This window comes from Urocitellus parryii, chromosome 10 (assembly GCF_045843805.1).
Source record: "Urocitellus parryii isolate mUroPar1 chromosome 10, mUroPar1.hap1, whole genome shotgun sequence".
Classification (NCBI taxonomy): domain Eukaryota; kingdom Metazoa; phylum Chordata; class Mammalia; order Rodentia; family Sciuridae; genus Urocitellus; species Urocitellus parryii.
Window position 1 is genome coordinate 110,150,190 of NC_135540.1, and position 25,477 is coordinate 110,175,666.

The window sequence follows — 25,477 nt, forward strand, 5'->3', positions numbered from 1 at the left end:
TTGGATTTGTCATATATAGATCTAAAATATTGAGGTATGTTCCTTCTAGCCCTAGTTTTTTTCAGTGTCCATCTACAAGAATGGGGTCATATTTAGAATAAAGTATATCCGATGCTTGTATTATTTTAACTAGATGGATTCCACTGTCACATATAACTAAGAATGTATAACTAAGAAGAATCAACAAAATAAAATTTTAAAAATTCATGAAATCAGAAAATTACTAGACTTTGACTTTACCTTGGGTGATAACTGTCTCTGTCGAGCTAGTACACATTTGAGGGGAATTAGTAATTGCTAATGATGTGAATTTACTAAACATTAGATATATTGCATTCATTCTTTTGAATTCTTTGTCCTTTATTTTATCCACTTCTGTCATTGGAGCCAGGTGCTGTTGAATTATGAATTCTACCTTATACTTTTCATATTTCTTGTGTCCTCAATACATATTTCTTGTGTATTGAGCTCTGTGAATATGTTCTAATGAATTTCTTTTCTACTTTTATGTGAGAACCTTTTTAAAACATGGCCTTCTTTTAGTGAAGTGTTCTGGAATATCAGGGTGTTGTTAATTAAATATATTTCTAAGTTGGTTGAAAAATTACCTTTAGTAATCGTTATCAAACGAGTATTCAAAATAATATTAAACATATTTTCTTTTTGGTTATAATAATAAAAAATTCTCTGGTTTTTTTTTTTAAGAAAAAGAGTCATTGGTTCAAACCTCTGATTTCCCAGGTTAGCTTTGGAAATGGGAAAGCTAGAGTAAAGAAAGTGTTGAAACTGCATGTTGAGTCAAGAGTCAGGAGTCAGGGATCAGGGGAGTGTTAAGAAAAGATTAATGTGGGTGAAGTCAAACACTTTACTCCTGGTTACTAACCAGTGGTTGAGGTAGTTTATTAGGATCAATACAAAAACAGAAGAACTTTACTCTGAAAACAATTGGAATGAAGGGTCAGCATGGACATATGCAATATCCTCAGGATTGAGTTAGTATTTAAGAAACATGCACATAGGTGAGCTAGCAAAGCTCCTGAGGCATCCAGTACAAAATTCAAATGAGGAAAGATAAAATTGATTGCAAAGTTGTGATATTTGAACCAAAACAAGTAAGATCATTTGTATAAATCCTATTTACTAATAGTGATGATATTTTTCATATCCTATTGTGATTTAAAAAAAAATCAAGAGGTGTGAATTGTTTAGAACTTACAATAATTTCAGTTTTAAAATTCCTAAAAGTATTTTATACAGAATATTATAATCTACTTGTACTCCATCTGAAGACTATTTACTTTTGACCTTTTCTGAATAATGGGCAGTAAGGAAAATCATAGCTATAATTTACAGATAAGTTGAAGACTCAGGAAAATCTTATGCTGTTTGGAATTCCTTGCTGATTTTCCTATTGAAGTGTTATTTTTTCTTGCCACTGACTTGCCACAGCATGGCATTCTTTAGCCTGAGGAGGTTAAGTAAGACAATTATTCTTTACAGACTCATTTTTAAGTTTCAGATGTACATCAGTGGATTTTAAATCCTGCCAGGCAAGGTCTCTTGTAATGTATTAAGCAGAGAAAATCATTATTTCAGGGGGAAAATAGATTGCTTAGGCTTTTGTTTTATAAATTAGACTTCTAGGTCCAGATGATCAGTCAAAAAGTAATAGTTCCAAAGCTATGTGGGGGTAGGCAAAGAGCACATCATTAACCATAAAGGTAGTAGGTATTGCCCCTGCAAAGGAACTGTCCTGCAGCTTCCCACTCAAAGCTGCTTAATTGGCTGAATCTCGTTACAGAGAGGAGAATTTGTGACATATTGCCACCACAGGACATCTACAAATTATGACTGTTCACCTGAGGACACATGAAAAGATTCAAAATGTGGAATTTCATCTGAAGACTTCAAATGGCAAATTCCATCTCAGCACTAGTTCACTGATCCATTGTAAGAAAAGTCAGAAGACCCAGGTTCTCAGCTGGTTTTGTAATATTTTGAAAGGAAACTGTTTTGTCTTCACTTGAGCATCTTAAAAATTAAACTGATGGTCATGTTGATTTTAAAAACCATTAATCTTTGGAGTGAGGGAAAAGTTTGCTGAAACAAACTGAAGATCCACAGAGTTTGGGCCGTTATCACTAATTATCACAATTATCGCTTCCACGAAAAGTTACTATAGGCCATGCTTGGAGAAATGATTGGTCAAAATCAGATTTTATAAGAGTTTTAAATGTCTTGGTACTCTAATCAGCCTCATTTTATAGATGAGGAAAAGAATAACTCAACAATTTAACTATGAATGTGGAATAGCTGTAGAGTAGTGGTACAGTGTGAACTCAAAAACCAATGTCTGTGCCATGATTGATGGGGTAAAGAGGATTATGCTAGTCTTCCAAATTTTTGCAAAGTCAAAATAAATTCAGCTTTTTATCCAAAGAATTTTTTTCCTCTTATTGAACAATTCCCTCTATCTTGCCTGGCTATTTCAATTCCACTGTATCTGGTTGTGGGTAAGATCATATGAGGATTATTTTTTATGGGCCCTCTGGAATACATGCTTTATGATATGTACTTGTGTCTGCCTCACACAGCAGCTGCACAAGGATGATTTTCATAACAACAATTTCTACTCCACATACAGTATATGCTGATCTCCACCCAGATTAATTTCTTCCCTTTCCTTACCTTAAATTCTTCCTCAAATGCTGATTTCTCCTTAGTGTTTTAGTGTGTAGTCAATTTCAACAATGTCATCTATTTGGGCCATAGTTTCTTTGACTACACAAGGGGGACACTAAGAAAATCTCTGTATAAGTCCATTGTGATGATCTTCTGAGATACTAAATATAAAGTACTGATGTCAGTGTCTAAAACATACTAGTTTTGGCAACAGTGAATAAACAGGCATAGAAATGGTGGTGGTGATAGACATCATTGGTAGTTGTAGATAAAGTATTTTTATTTTATTTTCTTAGGTTCCAATTTTAAAAGATAAGAAAGGATCACAGAGCAAAAAGCAAGTGAGAATTATTTATTTAAGGAGGATTAAAGAATATAAGGCAGTTCACTGTAAATTTCTCACTGTTCCATAATCTTATTTAATCTGTCTCCCTGGGATACCTTCAAGTACAGAAGTAAATTGGGATTTTAAACTGCTTTAAAATAAGAAACAGAAAATGAAAAGCCTTGTTTAAAATGAGGAGTTGGTGGCAAAAGAAAGTAAACTGTATTGTTGGCCAACAAGAAATTCAAGTGAATGTAGGGATGATGAAGAGATAATTTTAAATCATGTATTTCCAGTAGTTATTCTGTTGAATAGCAATTTCTGTAATGATTTTCAATTTTGAAAATGCTTTTTCATATATTGTTTCCACCTCTTTGCAGCACAACTGAAAATCTTAGCAAAGATTTTATATCCATTTTACAGTAAAAATTTGAGGTTTACAGCACTGAGTCATTCATCCAATATCAAAGAGGGAAACATACGAGAATTAGAGTTATAATAGTTTTCTTCTGATGTATACTCACACATTTTATTATATTGTTTTATGGTCTGCCACTCATACTAGATAAATCAAATGAATCCTGCCCTATGCTTTATCTATGTCAGTCAGTTCTTACGTCCATAAAAGAAAAAATAGAGTACACTCAGAAATATGCCTAAGGTAAAATCATTGCTATATGTTAAGAGGTTTGCTAGGTGTGGTGGTACAAGTCTCTAATCCCAGCAACTTGGGAGGATGAGCAAGAGAATCATAAGGTCAAGACCAGCCTCAGCAACTTAGCAAGACCCTATTTTAAAATAAAAAATACAAAGGGCTGGGGATGTAGTTTAGTGGTGAAACACCCCTGGATTCAAGCTCCAATACAAAAAAAGAAAATGAAAGAAAATTATTTTCCTGAGATTGGCATTTTCTTACTCTTACATTTTGGGGTTCTAAAAATGTAACCTCTATCTATTCAATAATTTGATCTTATAATTAAATAGATTACCAAAAGATATTACAAAACATTATCATATATCTTATTAAATTTTTAGACTCTGTCAAAAAGTCCCTATCGAAAGATGTAGTGGAAATCAATGCACTTTAATGATTCATTGGCATACACAATCATATTTAAAATAATAACTGTATGTGAATGTATACTTTTTATATTTTATTATCTTTTCCTTTTCATGCAGACTTTTTAAAATTTGCTTTCATCAGGAATACCAAATATGTTCAATGCAGACTGGATGCATGTAAAGATATATCACAATGCATACTTTAATATATATAATCAATATACATCATAACAATAGATTTAAAAAAGAAGTATGGCCCAAAATTACAAAGCAGAACTTCTATTACATATATAATAAACATATAAAACCACTTTACAAACTTAACCTTTTAGTATTGACCTTCAAATCTAATAAGGAATTTTGAAATTCTATCTTGTTTTTACGGATTTTTGTATAAAGTAATAAGTGACAAAACATGTCCCTTGAATTGGAAGACTTATGGATTTTTAGAAACCAATATGTCTATCTTTTCTTATGGAAAAAGAAGTCTAATACTGCAAGGATGACATTAATTTAAAAATTAATCTGTGTGACTAATCTCAGAGAATTTAGCGTTGCAGATGCCTAGCTTTTTCAAAATGACTTCAAGCATTTTTAATGCTGTCTCATGTGAGTTTTGGTAAATTACTAGATAAAATATATGCTGACACTGAAGGTGAAGAATTTCTTCTCAAATTGCTCTTTCCTGTGCTTTATTTTCTTCAATCATGTTAATAACTTGTTGCTTAAAGTTTCAACATTTGCCACAAACAGTTTAGAAAATGTATTTCTCAATTATAGCTGTGTTCTTTTGACTGTGAAAAATATGCAAGAATATATCATTCAGGATTATTTCTAACTATTTCTTGGTTATTTCATTTCATTTCATGTGAAATCAGAAGGACACTCTGATTTTAAAAACTAACTGCAGCCCTGTTATCAATCAAGTCAATTTGACAACTGTTTTTTGTCCCAATCTTATTGACATTCATGCAGAACTTAATAGTTATAATTATGGGTAGCTTGCCAATATGTTTTTAAATTGTTCATGTTTTAAATCACTCAGTTCTCAAAGATATAAAAGGGAGAGCTTTAAAAACAAATTTCAGTAAAGTAATAAAACTAAAATCATTTTGAATTTATGTGTTGCTATTCTTTAAAAATAAAATTAATCTGGTTACACACTAGATAAGTTGCTTCATTTGACCTTTACCTGTCTAGTAGCTACACTCTGTTATGATGTGCCTGCAAGTATGTAAGGCTTTTTCATTTTCAAAATAAAAATATCATTAAACAGCGTTGTTCTGTAAGAGGACAGCTATAACTCCAGTCATGTCTATAATGACAATATAATAAGCAGTTAGAATACTAATGCATCCATTCTATAGAAGAGTGAAATGAGCATTCCCAAGTGGCCTACATCAGATATCCCAGCTAGCATTTCAGCAGGTCAATCAATCATTAATTAACTTTTTTATCCTAACCAAGAAGTTCTTTTCTGTTGACAGACATTTCAGGAGATTTCATTTTCAATTTGACAGAATGCCAAGCATCTAAATAGATTGTTTATCTGGATCTAATACACAGAGGATTTTGTCTGAGACACAGAATACATTTTTAACAACATAGTTAGTATGAGTACGTTGTCCTACTCTAAAGATGCTTCTTACCTAGGCAGTCAAGCCTTGTCAATCAAAGTTAACCTAGCACATAAATTATTTTAGTATGTACTTTTTCTTAAATTTGTCCATATTTTTTGTTCCTCATATATGCCAAAGGTTAAAACAGAGATTCAAGTTACTTTTCAACACCCAACACCCAGCCTCCAGAATCTCAGATTATTCTACAAATCCCTTTAGCAATCAGTTACTTTAAGCCTTTATTAGTTTTCTACCTTTTTAAAATTATTTTTTGTTCTCAGTTTTTGTAAGTAAAAATCAAAAATGACTTCCTGATTAATTTGTGTCAAGAAGTGACAGCAGCCCTAATTATTAAAATTAGGCTCCACAAAAATTAGTAGTTCTGTTTTTTTTATCTGGATAATCTGAAGCAAGTGCGATAGATATTGCTAGTCAGTATAGAAGAGTATGCTTCTTGTCACCTTGAAGATAGAAATGAACTTGAGTTTATCCTTGATTAATGAAATATGAGCAACATGTTATATATTTATTCTGAATGAGAGCCTTTAAAAGCTTGTGCTCAATTCCTCAGGAGGCCACAAGTTTGAGAAGCCACAGGCATTGGAATCTTCCTTAGCAAGAATAATTGTGTTGCCTGCCTTGCAATATTACTAGGATCTGCAGTATATTTTTTTATAAGCAAGATAATAAAATTTCTTGTATTAAGATATTTGGATTTTAATCTTGTTTGTTATTATGGCATAATCTTGCCTGACCTGACAAACACTGTAAGTTACTTAAAGTTCTTATTCTCCATTTTCTCACCTATAAAATGATTATAGGTAGATCTTACTATCATAGGGTTATTATGACTATTAATTTGAATATTTATATTTAAAATATTTTAACTCCTTTATTGAATCAAAATCAACTATTATTATGTCTCATAATATGTGCACAGCTATAAGATGGATACTCTGTCACCTTGCATACTAATAGCCTCTGAATATTAAATGTACTGAAATTTTGGGGTTTTATCTTGAGTGATCCACCATATTGAAGTAATCCCTGACTTGTCTTTAGAATTTCTTATATATCCTTTAGCTTTATTGAAAATTTCAATATTTAGATAAAATTTTTAGTTTAGCCCAATATTGACTGATCCATCCACTTACTTAACATAATTGAATGAAAATTATGTGTAAATAAGTTCCATGTGCATTATCAAATCTACTTTTACTTTCAATCAGATTTTCTAACTGACTGCTTCAGTTTCCCCACAAGAAAAATTAGCACAGTAACAAAATGTATCTTCTACCTATTTCCTGGAAAAGTCATGATAATTTATGTTTTAGTGCTAGTAAGTGAGGTTAGGAAGGAAAAGGAGGACACTCTTTCTATGATGAGAGAAAGGTGCTTATAAAAACTGTTGAATTGAGAGGAAGTGACCGAGTCTGATGCTAATGTTCCAAGAAATATTAGGACTTGTAAAGTGTTTTATTACCATGGAGTGGGAAGAAATAAAAATGATAAAGAGAACAAAATATGAATACATATGGAACATAATCTGTGGTCTCTAGTTTTGGTCTAATATTTTATATTGTGTTAGAGTCTTTTGGTTTTGGGGTTCACATTATTCTTTAGCTGTACATTCCTCAGGTTCTATATAAACAAATTAGAGTCTTATTCAAAATGAGTTTAAGATTTATGTCAACAGTAATATTGACATATTGACATATTTTGAATATTTTGCTATATAAATGAGAAGCAGAGTGTGGCTGCATGAAGAAAAATGAAAAAGAAATAAAAATTAAAGATGAAAAATGTTAATTAGGGTTAGGGAATAGATCATATGCAAATAAATTGGCAAGTATAGTGGATGGGTGGATGGATAGCAGATAGATTAGATAGACATACAGATTTCAAGTGTTTCAAGCAGTTATTTTCACAATAATAGTGAATAGTAAATAACCTAAAAACTCAGAGCCATACAATAAGTACCATTCTCCTGCTCACAAAGAATTATTTTCCTGGAGCAGCTCTGTTTCAATTTGCAAGTCTCAAAGTCTGCTGGAATTTTACTGATCAAGGCTGGGTTCAACTGGTTTTGTCTTAAAGCTCTGAGTTTGGGCCAAGTGTGTTTTAAATATTAATCATTTTATATCAGAAACTTGAAGAGACTGCAAACTCACAGATGGGTGAATGGAAACACAGCACCTCTTACTAAGGCTAAGACTGGGAGACAGCACATGCCACTTTTTTTCGATATTTCATTAATAGTCAAAGAGTGTTTCATCGTTTGGTGCCAGCAAAAATGTTAAAATCCTTAGCTTATATTTTCTCCCTAATCATCATAAAAATCTGGAATCATTTCCTTTCCTTGCATTCTTAAACCATTTTTAAAATAATTTGGGTATTTTTGCTATCCTCAGAAAGTCTCTCTAAGGCATTTTTATGCCATCTTGGTGCATCTATAACATCATCAGTCTTAACAGTCCAAAGCAAATTTTAGTTGGTGGGAGTCCATCTTGTCCCTACTGTGTTCATACCACATGGTTTCTCAAAGTGAAATTCAAGGACCCTCTGGGGAATTTGATTAAAATCCAGCTTCCCTAGCCCTATTACACACTCAAAAAATCTCAACTCTGGATTATGAACAAGCTCCATCCATAATTTAAGTACAAAATAAAGTTAGAAATATATTGCTTAAATGTTGCCTTAGAATAAATCTTCTTTCTCTTTTTTGTAGTTTAATATTTTTTTTTTGACTGGTTTGTTTATCAGAAACCAGAAGGAAGCTTGGATTACATGTGAAAATGACTGCTCTTTTTCTCAGTAGAATAAGCACAGCAATGGGTATTACTATAAATTTGATCAAAATTGGTTTGAATCACCTTTTTTTTACAATAGCCTTTATAATAATTGTACTTAAATTACTTCTCCTATAACTGTATTTATGGAGTCTATTTTTCCCAGTAAAATTTAGATTTTATGAGAGGAGAAGACACATTTTTTTTCTTCATGACAACATTTCTGATGACCATTACAGAGCACATAGTATAGTAGTTTACTTATATACTTTTTTAAAGGAAGAAAGGAGGTAGGGAAGGAAGGAAAGAAAAAACTGAGGGAGAGATGAAGGAAATGATGTAAGAGCACAAGGAAAATGAAAAGAATAAAGAAGAGAAGGAGAAGAAAGTAAAGGACAAGAAAAGAGGCAAGAAAGATATATCAGATGTTCTGGTATTTCCCCTATTTCATTTTTTTTAACAATATCTTAGAAAGATACTGAGTCTCCCTCAAAAGAAGCTAGTGTTTGGAACAAAGTTGTGAATATTGAACTAAGATTGTTTTAGAGGTGTTTTTAATGTTTCCTTGATATTCATTTTCCACACCCTTTCATTTGTTCAGAATAGGAAATATATATGCCTGCGTCTGAGACTCATATAAATCTCCTTCAAATTGTAACATTCTGGTCATTTCTTGAGGGTAGCAAATGACAAGCACCTAACCTAAAGTAGCTATCAATCAAACCCTCATGTCATCCTATTTTATATTTCTCTGCATTCCAATACCTAATTTCTCATACCTTTTGTTTGTTTGCTCTCAATATCCTCCTCACTCCTCCTCATGGATATGGGTTTGGTAAGAACGTAGAGGCAACGTAGAGGCAACCATTGTCTCATTTATTTCTGTGCCTCAGTACCCAAAACAATGCCTGGAGCATGGTAAGATCTCAGTCAATATTGGCATTAAATGAATGAATAAATAAGGCAGGGGAAAACCCCCTATATTTTGTTATATTGTTTCAGAATGCTTTCCTGACTCTCATATCAAGAAATATAAGCTTGAAGGGATTTTAAGCAGGTTACATTATTTGGACAAATGCTTTGGAGTTTCAAATAGGCTAAAATAAGTAAAAAACCTAAAACCTTGAAGTTAATTAGAATGCTAATATTGATGAGAAGAGTTCACAGTAAAATTTTTATAACCCATAGTAAACTAAAATTTCTCCAACTAGAAAGAACACTATCAAGTGGAGCACAACCCCAATGCAGGCAGTTGAATCTGCAGGGCTGAGCATCAACATCAGGGACCACTCAGCCTCCATCTAGAACTCCTTGTGTTGCCAATATCAATATCTGACTGGCAGTAGGAACCAGTGCAGACCATCCAGTTACCTTTCAAAGGAAGTTTTATGTGCCTCCACATCTACAGCAGCCAAAATAACCTCCAACATCCAAAATACATATAACAAATCATTATATGTATTTACCTCTAGCAATGACACTAACTTGTGCCTCAAAATGCTATTCAGTCCAATCAAAATACATATACTTTCAGTGACCCAGGAGAATACATATACATATACCCTGATATTGAAGTTAGAGGATGGACACTGAGGAGTTGGGGATACATTTGCATCATGAATCAGTACTTCTTATTTTGGGGGGTATACCAGGGATTGAATTCAGGGTGCTAGACCACTGAGCCACATCCCAGTCTTATTTTGTATTTTATTTAGAGACAGGGTCTCACTGAGTTGCTTAGCACCTAGCTTTTGCTGAGGCTGGCTTTGAACTCTTGATCCTACTATCTCAGCCTCCAAGCCACTGGGGTTACAGGCATTCATCCTTGTGCTGGGTTATGAAGCACGGATTTTTAAAACCAAGCTTAGGACCTTCAGCAAAGGTTAAGGAACAGTGAAACAGCATCTCTACTCACAACGCATATATAAAAACTGGAGAAATAACAAAAAAGAGATTTAATTCATAGTATTAAAGAGTTTCACAAGCTCACTTCTAAATGCTTAGCATTTGGATACTCATAAGTCCTAAGGCATCAGGCTTTGACTTTAGCTTTCTTAGCAAAATAATGGAGAACAAAGGCATATAAACTTGCCAAGAGGCAATGACTCACTTGAAATTCAGTGCAATAAACATCATCTAATGTCTGAATATGTAACTTGTTGAATCAATGATGGAAATGAAAAACAAAATGTATCATAACAAAAATAAAATCAAAACAAAACAAACATAACCACAGGACAATGAAGAACAGAACAAAAAGCTCTACTATTTACCAAGGCAAAGGAAATAATCATACCATAAAGTTTATTCCTCTATGAGTAGTGTCATGTATATTGAATATTGTTATCATTAATTCCAGTTTTCAAATGCCATGAATTTTAGTTGAGTTAGTTTGGAAATAATTATGTGGTAAAAAGGGACTACTTTTATTTTTTAGAACTTGTTTATCCTTTGCCATTAATTATACTGTCATCTAAATTTATATCATTGATGATAGACAAAATTTTTTTAAATGGAGTAAATACTAGGCAAATTATCTCACACAACTTAGGTAAGCAACTAAATAATTATCTCTACCCTGAACTTGAAAGGATATTGAAAGTTCATACCAGTTTGAATCAATCAATATTAAGGTCACACACAAAACTGTGCTATGCTTCTGATAATTGTGTGATGAATTTTGCCAGGAGAGAGCAATCCTGAGCAAAAAGACCAATTCTGGAGGCATCAGAATACCACACTAAATTACACTACAGAGCTATAGTAACAAAACCACCATGATATTGGCACCAGAACAGCTCTGAAGACCAATGGAATAGAATAGAAGACCCAGAGACAAATCCACATATAGTCATCTAATACTCAACAAAGGTGCCAAACAATATGTTGAATAAAAGGTAGCCTTTTAAATTAGTGGTGCCAAGAAAACCAGATATTAATAGTAGATGTATAAAACTTCATCCTTGTCTCTCACCATATGAAAAACTCAAGTCAAAATGGATCTAAAACCTAGGAATTAGACCATAAACTCTGCAACTGCTAGAACAAAATGTAGACTCAATGCTCTGACATATTGGCATAGGCATCAAATATATTTTAAAAACTCCCAAAATACAAGAATAGGAAATGGATGACATCAATCTGAAAACCTTCTGCACAGAAAGGAAAACAATTAAGAGCATAAAGAAAGTCTACTGAATTGGAGAAGATTTTTGCCATTTGCTTCTCAGATAAGGGAGTAATATTCAGAATAAATAAAGAACTCAGAAAACTTAGTACCCCCCAAAAAATAGTAAATAGTAAAAAGAACTAAAGAGACATTTCTCAAAAAGAAAATGCAAATGACCAATAAATATATTTTTAAAAAGTTCAACATTTCTAGCAATGAGGGGAATGCAAATCAAAACTACACTGAGATTTCATCTCACACCTGTCAGAATGGTAATTATAAAGAATACAAATTATAAAACTTTGGGAGAGGATGTGGGAGAAAATGTACACTAATACATTGTTGTTGGAACTGCAATTTAGTAAAACCACTTTGGAAAGAAGTTTGGAGATTCCTTCAAAAAACTAGAACTAGAACCACCATACAATCCAATTATCCGGCTCCTTGGTACGTGTCCAAAAGATCTAAAATCGGCATACTATAGGTGTGCAATACATTTGTGTTTGCACCAGTGCAATTCACAGTATCTAAGCTATGGAACTAGCTTATAGCCAGATTAATGGATAATGAAAATGTGGTATATATACACATTGGTGTTTTTCTCAGCCACAAAGAAGAATGAAATTATGTCATTTGTTGGTAAATACATGAAACTGGAGAACGTTATATTAAGTGAAATAGGCCAGACCACTAATGTTAAGGGTCACCAGGCATGGTGGCACATGCCTAAAATCCCAGCTGCTCAGGAGGCTGAGACAGGAAGATCATGGGTTCAAAGCCAGCCTGAAACAAGCAACTCAGTGAGACTATGTCTCTAAATAAAAATACAAAAAAATAAGGCTCAGTGGTTGAGTGTCCCTGAGTTCAATATGCAGTATACCTCCAAAAAAAAGAAAGGCAAAGGTTGAAGTGTTTTTTCTTATATGTGGTAGTTAAACAAAAGTGGGGTTGGCAGAGAAAAAAGGGAGGTTGTGGGGCTCATGAAAATAGAAGAGATCAGTGAAGTAGAGGAAGACGTTGAGGAAGAGGGAGGAAGCACAGAACAATGAAGGAATGGTGGAATGAATCTGACCATTTCTATGAACACTTGTAAATCTCACCTTTCTGTATATCCATAATGTAGTAATTTTTTTAAAAAAAATCTATAAATAGATGAAAGATCAATTGATTAGAAAGAAAAGAACATGGGGAGGTAGGAGAGGAGGGAATTCGGAAGCACTGGGGATTGAATTAGTGAAAATCATAATACATACTTTTATAATGTTATCAAAGTGATTATGTATGGCTATAATGAATAAAAAAGGAGAAAAGGGATAAAATCTTAATAAAACAACTGATAATTTATTTGGAAACTTTATCAAGTTTTAAAATATTTTATTAATGAAATTCAACATAATAGAATGCACTGGCATTCAGATGTACTGTTTAGTTGTAAGCTTGTATATGAAAGTCAAAATTAATATTTTAAGGAATAATAAATTTTTTTAGAGAGAAAGAAAAAGAGAGAGAGGATTTTTTTAATATTTATTTTTTAGTTTTCGGCGGACACAACATCTTTGTTTGTATGTGGTGCTGAGGATCTAACCCAGGCCTCATGCATGCCAGGCAAGCGCTCTACCACTTGAGGCACATCCCCAGCCCAATAATAAATGTTATTGCTTGAAATTGCTTATAACTACCTCCCTGATCAATCTTTGATCCACAGAAATCTCAAATCCAATATATATGAGAAAATATTGAAGAATATTCATTTGAATGAGTCCATAATGGTTTAATAATTCTGATTGCAAAATTCTCAAATCCTCCCTAAGACATAGGGTTAGAGAATTTTATTTCATTCGTGGAAATTTAGAAAGCCAGCACAAATTAAGTGGCTCATTTTCAACACGTGTTGGTTTACCCTTAGTGAGATGGTGCAAAGATTCAAGCCTCACCTTCAGATTTACATTCTGTAGCTCTCTCTACCTCTCTTTAATAATACTGGAACATATCTACGCTATTTCTTTTTAATCAATACTTACTAGTTTCACGTTTGACTTTTAAAATGTATTTATTTCTCCTACTTTATCCCTTTAAAATGACTGAAGAAAAATATTTGCAATCACAGCAAATTGTGTTTCAAACACTGGAAAACAAATTATCACAGTTCCTCAAAATGCATATAATAATCAATTGGTGTATAATTAAATATTATGAAAGGGTATTTATGATTAGAAAAATGATTTCTATATTTGAAAGGAATTTTCAGTTTGGTGTATCAACAAAGATTTGAAATAAAAACTCTGACAATAGAAAGCAGCAGGGTATATAAATTCAGCATATTACAAATAATTACATATGATAAGTGAGAGAATTTATAGAACCTGAGAAAAAGGAAATTAAGACTTCACAAGAAAAGATACTGTCTTCTCCAATATACTAAATGTTTATACAAGTCACTTAGATATGAAAATACAATGCGAATTTAAATATGAAGACTTATTCAGATAAAATCCCTAAATGTAGTTCTCATGGTCACTGAATGCATTCATTACTAAGCTGCAGAAAAACCTTTCATTGATATTATTCATTTCAGTCATTTTCAACTGATCTTATTTGTAGGATATGTAAGGTTCCAAATTAAAATGCATGATTCATTTTCTAACTGGATAGACGGTACCTGATTTTACAGTAAAGTGCATAATATCCTGAATAAGCAAAGGAGTTAAGCTGCTCTCTGTGAACAAGTATGTCTTCACAAGGTCCATATAGATCCATATGTATGCTCACTACCAAATGCACTTAGTATAAACTGACCATTTAAAAACTATGAGTAACCTATTCATTTCTATTTTTCAGTATATGCTGACCTATTTTAGTGATCTGCATTGATATTCTTTGTGTCTTGAAGACTTAGAATAGTATCTCTTGTGTTATGATATTCCTTGGGCTTTTTTGAAGAAATTAATGAAAGAATAAAAATATTCAGTTTATCACCTATCCTGTAACTTTAACACTGACAGAATGTGAATCAAACAAGACAAATGTTGATGCTCAAGTTACATAAGATTTCTTGTTTGCTCTTAAGTTTGCTTGGGTAGCACATAAATTGATTGCCAGTTACAGGAAAAAAATAATAGTCTCACATGTCAGTCTCTAGAGAAACTGATTTATAGAATTCTATCCAGGTGGAATTCTAAAGTAATGAATTGAAGTAACTCTGTGGTAGAAATATAATTAAAAACTGGTATTACCTTTTGCTTTTAACACACCTTAGGGGACGCTAAGCAATAAGACTGTCAAAGATAAATAAGGCCTAATATACACTGAGAATAGGGACCAGAAAAATCAACGTTATAAAAAAGGAAAAAAAAATTAATTCTCTGATAATTTATAGGAGGTATTGCATACTTTATTATAAAATTCTGAAAAACAAATAAAAAGCTAAAAATATTTTATATTATGCAAAGTACCTCAGCATCTTCATGGCAAACATACTGCTTTCAAATTCAAAAAGTTAAGGACTGTCAAAGGATTTTAAGTGGAACCATTTAAATTTTCAGTAGTAGTTGTTTGCCTTAGCATATGACTCCAAATGAGGCATGATCTATTCAATTAATACAGTGTCAGAAATATCTATTGGAGGTGATATTAAGGTGATTTCCAAGTCATTCATCATCTCATTTCTATGTGGAAAATCTTCTCAATGAAAAGTGCATTCAGGAAAATACTTAAAATCAATCATTTTAAATATGTTATTCTATTATTATCTAGCAGTTTTAAGTTCTATATTTGCAGAATAAACTATATTCAATTGCAAAGAAAATTACCAAAAAAATGTTCTTACAATTCAGTAAGCCCACAAAGAACCCAACAAGAATGGACAAAAAATTTGAGCAATCCCCTTATAAAATATGATACATAAATAACACTATTAATAAATAAATGGCTAACCAATAAGCAAGTATTCAATCAATCTCATTGGTTTTAAGGGAAATATAATTAGAGCAATAATAAAATATAACTAGAAAATTATTAGAAGAGCAATATTAGAGATATTATTTGGCACAGATACAGCTGGCATTGTAATTCTAGCCACAGTTTTTAAAAGAAAAGAACAGAATGGCTGAATGGATACACACACACACACACACACACACACACACACACACACATATATGTAGGTTGAAGCAGAAGATCACAAGTTTTAGGACAGCCTCAGAAATTTAATGAGAACCTGTCTCAAAATAAAAATTTAAAAAGGGTTGGGGATGTAGCACAGTGATAACTCACCCCTAGGTACAATCCCTAGTACTACACAAAAATGTAAATAATAAAGAGACCTTGAACATAAATGCATTAGATTGTCTAATTAAAAACTACAGGGCATGCAACATCCAATAAATGCAAAAAACCTGCTTCCATGAACAGATAAATGGGTAAAGAAAACAAATATGATATAAATTATGTAATTAATCCTATTGGTCCATAAAAAAGAATAAATTGTCTTATTTGTAATAGCAAGGATGGAGCTGGAAAGTATTATGTTGAGTGAAATAAATCAAACACAAAAAGGCAAATATCACATGTTCTCATTCACATGTGAACTATAAAAATTTGTGTTTGTAGGAGTTAAGAGTGGAATGGTGGCTACCAGAGACCAGGGTGAGTAGTGTGGAAGGTGAAGCAGGGAAATGGGTACAAAATTACTGTTAGACAGAAGAGATAAATTCTCATATGCTATTTACAATAGAATAACTATAGTTAATGATAATGTATTCCAAAAAATGTAGAAGAAAGAAGTTTGAAAGTTTTCTCCAAAAACAAATGATGAATGTTTGAGGAGATAGATATATTTGGTCTAATTTAAACATGTATATGTTTATTAGAACATTACATGGCATTCCATTAATATGTATTTTTTAAGTGTCAATTTAAAATTTTTAAAGAAAAGAACAGAGTAGCTGAATGAATATATATATATATGCACACATCCATGTATATATTCTATATATCACATATTTATGTATTTTATATGATATATATTATATATATATATATATCCTATAGATCTTATATATCATATATGTGTACATATATATGGAAACCCAAGTATTTATTGCCTACAAAAGACCCATCACCAATAAGAATGCACATGAACTAAAATTGAAATAATGGAAAAAGTTTCCATGCAAATACACATAAAATAAGGAAGAGAGCAATCTTCTATCAGGTGGTTTTAAAGGCCATTATAGAATTATATAGCAGTAAATGCAACAGAGAATACAACAAATGTAAATATATGTAGAACCAAAATTGGACAACTTAAATAATATAATAAATACAGACCAAAATGGGAAAATGTACTGTAATAATAATAAGGAACTTTAACACTCCACTTTTTTTTTTTAGCAATGGACAGATCATTCAGACAGAAAAATCAACAAAGAAACATCATAGTTTATTCATGTTCTGCCAAATAAGTTTAACATACATTTACAAAACTTTTCATCTAATAGCTGCAGTCTTCTCAATAGCACATAGAACTTTGTTCAGGATAGATAATATATTAGGCCACAAAACAAGTCTTGAGAAATTCTTAAAAAATATCAAAATCATAACAATCATTTATTTCAAGATACAGTAGAATAAAACTAGAAATCACTAACAGTAAGGAATTAGAAAACATTACAAATGAATATTGAACACATGCTCCTACATATAATGGGTCAATAAAGAAACTAGAAGGGAAATAAAAAAAATTTCTTGAGACATGGAAATAGAAAAAACAACATCAAAACATGTGGGGGCTGGGGTTGTAACTCAGTGGTACAGCACTTGCCTAGCATGTGGGAGTCATTGGGTTTGATTCTCAGCACCACATAAAAAATAAATAAAATAAAATAAAATAAAGGTCTTTCAACAACTAATATTATTTGAAAATGTGGAAGATAGCAAAAGCAGTTCTAAAAGAGAAGATCATAGAAATAAATCTCTACATAAAAAAAAAACTAGAAATATCTCAAATACCCTAACATTACACTTCAATGAACTAGAAAAGTAAGAACAAACTAAACAGAAAATTGGCAGGAAGAAAGAAACAAAGAACAGACCAGAAATAAATGAAGTAGAAGCTAAAAAAAGCAAATTGTAATATAACAGTTGGTTTTCTGAAAAGATAATTCCAATGGATAAGCTTAGGTAGAGTGAGAAAACAGAGATGACCAAGTAAATCGTACCCAAGATGAAAATGTAGACTTGACAACTAATATTGCAGAAATACAATGGATCATAAGAGAGTATCATGAAAAAATATACACCAAAAAATGGGAAAACCAAGGAGAAACTGTTTAATACCAGAATACATAAAACCTACAGAGAATTCAATCATAAAGAAATAAAAAAATCTAAACCAATCAAAACCAAGGACTGACATTAAATCACTGTTTAAAAAAAAATCTCATCAAAGAAAAGCCCAGGACCCAATGCCTTCATTGCTGAATTCTATATTTAAAGAAAAATTAATACTGATTCTTCCCAAGCTATTGGAGGAAATTGATAGGAAAGGATTTGTTTCCCTAAATTCATTCTCTGAAGCCATATCATCCTATACCAAAATCAAACAAGGACACAACAACAAAAATAAAAACTACATGTCAATGTTCCTGCTTAACACAAGTGCAAAAATTTCAACAAAATACTAAAAACCAAGTCCAACAGCACTTTGAAAAAAATCATTGAACATGACCAAGTTTGAGTCATCCCAGGGATTTAAGGATATTATAATATACGCAAATAAATAAATGTTATCTATCACATGAACAGAGTTAAGAGAAGAAATACAATCATTTAATAGATGCAGAAAAAGTATTTGATGAATCCCAACATCTCTTTGAGAAATTCTCTCAATTAATTAGGTACAGAAAACATATATCACAACACGATAAAGACCATAAATGACAAACTCACAACTAATATACTGAATAGGAAAAATTTGAAATATTCTCTTTTAAGACTTGAAGATGATATTACTTATTACTTCTCTTCAAAATAGTACTGGATGTTTGACAGAGAAATCAGGCAAGAAAAATTAATAAGGGTATCCAACTTGGAAAGGAAGAAGTCAAATTGCTTAGAGATGGCATGATCTTATATATAGAAAAATGTAAGTTCCAACCAGAAATCTATTTAAATATGAAATGAATTCAGTAAAGTTTTAGTTTAGAAATCAAAATTTTAAATCTCTATTGTTTCTATATACTCACAGCAAACTGTCTGAAACAGATATCTAGAAAACATTTTCCGTTACAAAAACCACAAAAAAAGTTAGAAATAAATTTAACCAAGGAGGTAAGTTATATCTAAAATGAAAGCTATGAAATGTTTGTTAAAGAAATTGAAGAAGGCAGAAATAAATGGGAATGTATCCTGAGTTTATAGATTTGAATACTTAATACTTTTAAAATGTCCATTGTGGGGAGCCATCTGCACGGGTTGTGGGTGGGAATCCATAATACACAGGTGTTCTACAGATTAAAAACAACCCTGTTAAAATACCAAGGATGAGTGAAATAGGAAGCACCAAAATATCAGACCTGAAATTATACTACAATTATAGTAACAAAAATGCCATGGTATTGGCCCCCAAACAGATATGAAGACCAATGAAACTGAATAGAACACACAGAGACAAACCCACATATGTACAGTTATCTCATACTGGGAAAACTAGAATCCATATGTAGTAGCATGAAACTTAACCCCTATCTCTCACCCTGCATAAAACTCCACTCAAAGTGGATCAACAGACAATAGACCAGAGACCCTGTGCCTACTAGAAGAAAATGTAGACCCAACTCTCCATCTGCTTGGGATTTTTTTACTTCTTCAACAACACTCCTAAAGCACAAGAAGTAAAATCAAGAATCAAAATAAGATGGTATTAAAATAAAAAAAGTTTTTTCACATAAAAGGAAACAATCAAGAATATGGAAAAATCAAAGAGCCCACAGAATTGGAGAACATCTTGCCACCTGCACCTCATTTAGAGCATTAATCTCTAGGATATACAAAGAACTCAAAAAAACTCAATGCCAAAAAAAAATTTAAAAATTTTAAAAAATTCAACTAATAAATGGGCAAAGGAACTGAATAGGCATACAAATGGTCAACAAATATATGAAAAAATGTTCAATATCTCTAGCTATTAGAGAAATGCAAATTAAAACTACAGAGATTTCATCTCCAGGCAGAATGGCAATTATCAAGTATACAAATAATAATAAATGTTGGCAAGGATATGGGGGAAAAGATTCATTTATACTTTATTGGTGGAACTGCAAGTTGATGTGCAACCACTCTGGAAAGCATTGTGGATAATCCTCAGAAAACTTGGAATAGACCCATCATTTGACCCAATTATCCCACTCCTTGGTAAATACCCAATGGTCTTAATTTACTGAATACCACAGTGAAATAGCCACATCAATGTTTAGAGTAGCTCAATTAAGAATAGCTAAGCTATGGAACCAAACTATGTGTCCTTCAACAGATGAATGGATAAACAAACTGTGGTATACATACACAAAGGAATATAACTCAGCCATCAAAAAGAATGAAATTATGTCATTTACCAGTAAATGGATATAGCTGGATGCTATCATGCTAAGTGAAATAAGTCAGTCCCTCAAAACCAAAGGCCAAATGTTCTCTCTTATAGGTTGATACTAACACACAACAAGGATTAGGGTAGAGAAGAATAGATGTTCATTAGACAAATGGGAATGAAGGGAAGAGAAGGGGAATAGTATAGTAAAGATGGACATAACTTTCCTATATTCATATATGAATACATGACAAATGAAACTCCACATCATGTACCACTGCAAGAGAGATCCTAATAAGAATAAGTTATTCTCCATATACGTATAATACATCAATACACTCTAATGTTGTGTATACCCAAAAAGAACACATTGAAAATAGCAAGGACCTTCTTCATTAAAAACAAACAAACAAAAAAAAGCAATTGTAAAATTTATGTAGACTCATTAAAACCCCAGATAGTTAAACAATCTTGAACAAAAAGAACAAAGCCAGCCATATCACATATACTTAAAAATACACTGCAAGTCAGCTGGGTGTGATGATGGACACCTGTAATTCTAGCAGCTCGGGAGGCTGAGGTAGGAGGATCATGAGTTCAAAGCTAGCCTCAGCAACAATGAGGTGCTAAGCAACTTAGATTCTGTCTCTAAATCAAATACAAAATAGGGCTGGAGATGTTGCTCAATGGTTGAGTGCCCCCAAATTCAATCCCTAGTACCCCTCAAAAAAGAAATACTACGAGTCTATAGTAACTCAGATAGCATAGTACCAGAGTAATTAGCTGACACACAAACGAATGGAACAGAAAAAAGTCCACACATTTTTAGCCAACTGATTTTCAACACTGGCACTAAAAATACACATTGGGAAAATATAATCTGTTTAATAAACAGTTCTTGATATCCACATACCAAAGCACTAAATTAGACCCAATCTCTTGTCTCACATACACACACAATAAATAAATAAATAAATAAATAAATAAATAAATAAATAAATGCTCAAAATGTACTAAAATCCTAAAGGTAACACCTGAACTGAAACAATGAAACTACTAACAGAAAAAGTCAAAAGAAGAGCTTTATGACATTAGTCAGGGCAAAGATTTTCTGGATATGACTTCAAAAGCACAAGCAACAAAAATACAAATTACTTCAAACTCAAAAGACTCTTAAAAGCAAAGGATAACAATGAACAAAGTGAAGGAACAATGTACATACAAAGTGGGATAAAATATATGTGAATGACGCATCGGATGTTAATATCCAGAGTGTGTGAGAAATTCCAACAACTCAATGTCAAAAAAGTTATTAATTCAATAAAAAGTAAATAAAAGATCCAAAGAGACATTTCTGAAAATAAGACATACAAATGGCCAAAAAAAAACATATGAAAAAATACTTAACATCTTTAACCCTCAGAGAAATGCAAATCAAACCTAGAGAGATATCACATAATCCCAGTTTGAATGGCTTTTTTTAAAAAAAAAAAGACAAAAAGATAATAAATTCTGGTGAGGATATGAATTAAATAGGAAACCTTATGCATCATTAGTAGGACTGCAAATTAGAACAGCCATTATGGATAATATTAGGAATCTTTCTCAAAACATTAGAAATAGAACTGCCATATAGTCCAGCAATCCAATTGCTTGGGGGTGGAAGTGAAATTAGTTTGTAAGAGAGACATCTCCACACTCACAATTCACAATAGTTGTGTCCGGAATCAACTAAGCTGTCCATCACTGAATGAATGTAGTGTGTACACTGAATGGGATACTTTTCAGCCAAGAAATAGATAAAATACTGTCATTAGTGGTGACATAAATGAACTTGGAAGACATTATGTGGAATGAAATCAGTCAGGTACAGGCAAATACCACATGACCCCACTCATGTGAATCTAAAATTATTGATCTCATTGACATAGAGAGCAGAATGGTTGTTACCAGTGTCTGGGGAAGGTATAGGAAGGAGATGGGAACAAGTTTGCCAAAAGATTTATAATTATAGTTAGATACAAGGAATAAGTTCTGATGTCCCAGTGTACAATAAAGTGATTACAGTTAACAATAATGTATACACAAAGAGGTAGAACAAAAGACTGAATATTTTCACCACCAAAAACACTATGTTACATATAATTATTATTTCAATTAAGCAAAACTTAAAAAAAGTGTAGCCTTATGAAACTAATTTCTTATAAATCTTTCAGCATCATGTCAAATTTCAAAAGACATATATACCAAACTCCATATAGGAGAAAATTGAACAACAACAACAAAATCTTTCAATAAATAAATGTAATTTTTTAAAGACCAACAATTCACTGCCAAGGATGCCAACAACTCAATTTCACACTAACTGTTGTGACATGATAAAAGATAACTTTCAAAATGATTTGGATTTCCAGGTATTACTTCCTAGTGGTTACAGCATGGGTTCTGAAATCAGATGTGGCTGGGGGTACGGCTTATTGATAGAGCAATTGCCAAGCATGTACAAGATCCTGGGTTCACTTCCATCCCTTAGAAGACAAAACAGAACAACTACAGCAGCATCAACAACAACGTTTAGATGGCAACTTGGCTCAGCCCCTGGGCCAATCATTAAAACACTTTGTGTCTCCTTGCATCTTTGAAAATAACCTGTCAATATTTCAGGAACACATTTTTACTTAAAAAAAAAACAGTACTCAGTTCTCTGAAAAAAAAAATTCATTCTCACTTATTATTCAGCATGTATTTATTAATAATTTACTATGCAGCAGACAGTATTCAGTCCTAAGAATCTAGAGAACAAGGAAGTACAGGGAGGAGTTTCAGGAATCAGAAGTGTGAAGTTGAAGTTGGTTTACATAGCCTTAAAGAGACATGGGACATCATGTTGTCTGCACAAACATTTTCTTTCTTTTTTTTTTTTTTTTTGGTTTGTTTGTCTCCCCCTACACAAGCAATAATTGAATAAAGTTAAAGAATAGAAAACCAGCTCACTATAAAGGAAAAAAAGTAGAAGGTAAATTTTAAATGTATTTTTGTGCTAAATTTACTCACTAAAGTGATAATCTAATTATTGGTGAATACTTCACGGTCTACTTATGAGCTTTAAGTCACATCCCTAGATTGCCTTTCTTTTCTTTTCTTTTAAAAAATTTACTCGGTTCCTGTAACTTTTTTTTTTAAATGCTGGTTGATCAAACCGTAAATGTTAATAGATTTTAGATCTCCACAAAGTAATTGAAGGCACTATTGGACAAATTGTTCAAGGTGTTGTAAAATGTATTCAAAGAGCTTTAAAACAATGCAAACTGAGTATTCTACATGGTTTAGAGATGAGGAAACAATCTTCAACTTCCTTAATTCTGGACTTCTGCCTTGAAAGTTAAATTACTTAACCACAAAGAGTTGAATTTCACAAGAGAAGAACATGTAGCAACTGGAACCCTCCCAAGTGTGAGAAATAAAAATAGAAAAAGATGAATCAAAGAATTGAAAAGAAGAACGGCGGTGCTCAATGGGAAGTAGTATATCATGGAGATGTGGCATTTTAGCTTCTGTCAATTGTAAAGTTCCATCTTATGTGTTTATAAACCAGATTTGGTTTTTCAAAATCATTCTCTGTCATAATTTTTAAAGACACTCTCCCCTTAAAATATTCATTCTGCTTCAACTGTACAAAAGAAAAGCAAAATACAAAGAATTGTCATTCTCCTTCAATCCTTTAGAAGCTAGACATTTTGAGGATGAGAAAAAAAAATAGCAGGATTTAGAGAGTTTTTCAAGGCACTAAGAGTGCTCCCTAGAGAAGCCTGGTGAAAATCTTTGCAGCTACATTGTTTTCCAATTTTATAGGCGGCACCACTTTCTGTAGGTTTCCCTTCTCAAATGTAAACCTGACATTCTGTGGCAGTAAAGGTCAGGAAATCTTTGCAAGGGATGTCACAGTTATCAACTGAACATTTACACAAATCTGAATGGTATTTTTCCTTCAGAGCAAAGACAAGTTTTGTGAGATGGAATGTGTAAAACACTGATTAAAACACTGGGCTTTGAATTTAGACAGATCTGATACAGCATTGAATATCTCTGTGAGCACCAGCAGGTTAACAAAGTTCTCATTCCTCTGTCACAAATTATTCCTTCTGCAGATTCCTTATCTGGTCAAAGTTGAAAGTGTTATTGCATTTAAAAGTACATTTGGGGTAAAATTGGGAGTTCATAACCCACTTCAATCTAATGTATGAAATATGATATGTCAAGAGCTTTGTAATGTTGTGAACAACCAATAAAAAAAATAAAATAAAATTTAAAAAAATAAATAAATAAATCAGATGTTTGATATTCAAAAAAAAATAAATAAAAGTACTTAGTATTGAAAGTCCTCCAAAATGTTGTTACTATACTTCTCAGGGTAAGTTTTCAAAAATGTTGTTAGCATTCTTATCATTCTGTTTTTAAATTTTCATTTTTGCCTAAATGTATATATTCAACTATCTTTTTTTAGCAAATTTCATTGTCATCCAGGGACAAAAGCAAGCAGAAGTAAAATCAATATGTGCTAGCTAGTTAACTTGAAAGAAGTAAAACAAACAACAACAACAACAAAAACCCTGTTTAAAAAAAAAGAGAGAAAGAGAGAGGCTAAAGTAGAATGCTCACCAATTCAAGGTCAGCCTCAACAATTTAGCAACCCTATCTCAAAATTATAAATAATAAAAAGACTGGGGATATAGCTCAGTGACAAAGCACACATGGGGTCAATTTCACATATCAAAGTAATAATAATAATAATAACAACAACAACAACAACAACAACAATATGTCCTTTTGAGGATACAATACATCTTTGAAGCTGGAAATCAAAGATGTTAATTTAATTTAGAAATGGAAAAGTCTCCCAAGAATATAAATATAAAAGCTACACTCTACATTCTTTTTAAGGTCTAGAAGAAAAATTACTTGGGAAAAAAAATTAAATAAGCTTATAATATAGATTTTTCAAACAACAAAAAAGAAAAAATGCAACTCATTTCTGGAAATGCTTTATTCTTATTGGCTGTCTATACCCAACCTTGAATATTTTTTATTACATTATCATCCTGATCTCAGTTTCCCAGTATTATGTCACCATGTGAATAAGTTAAGAGTTGATTAAAAATATTCTTTTATAACTCAAGAGTCATCTGCAACAGAAAAGAGAGGATTTTTTTTTTTGTACCAGAGATTGAACTCAGGGGCACTTGGCCA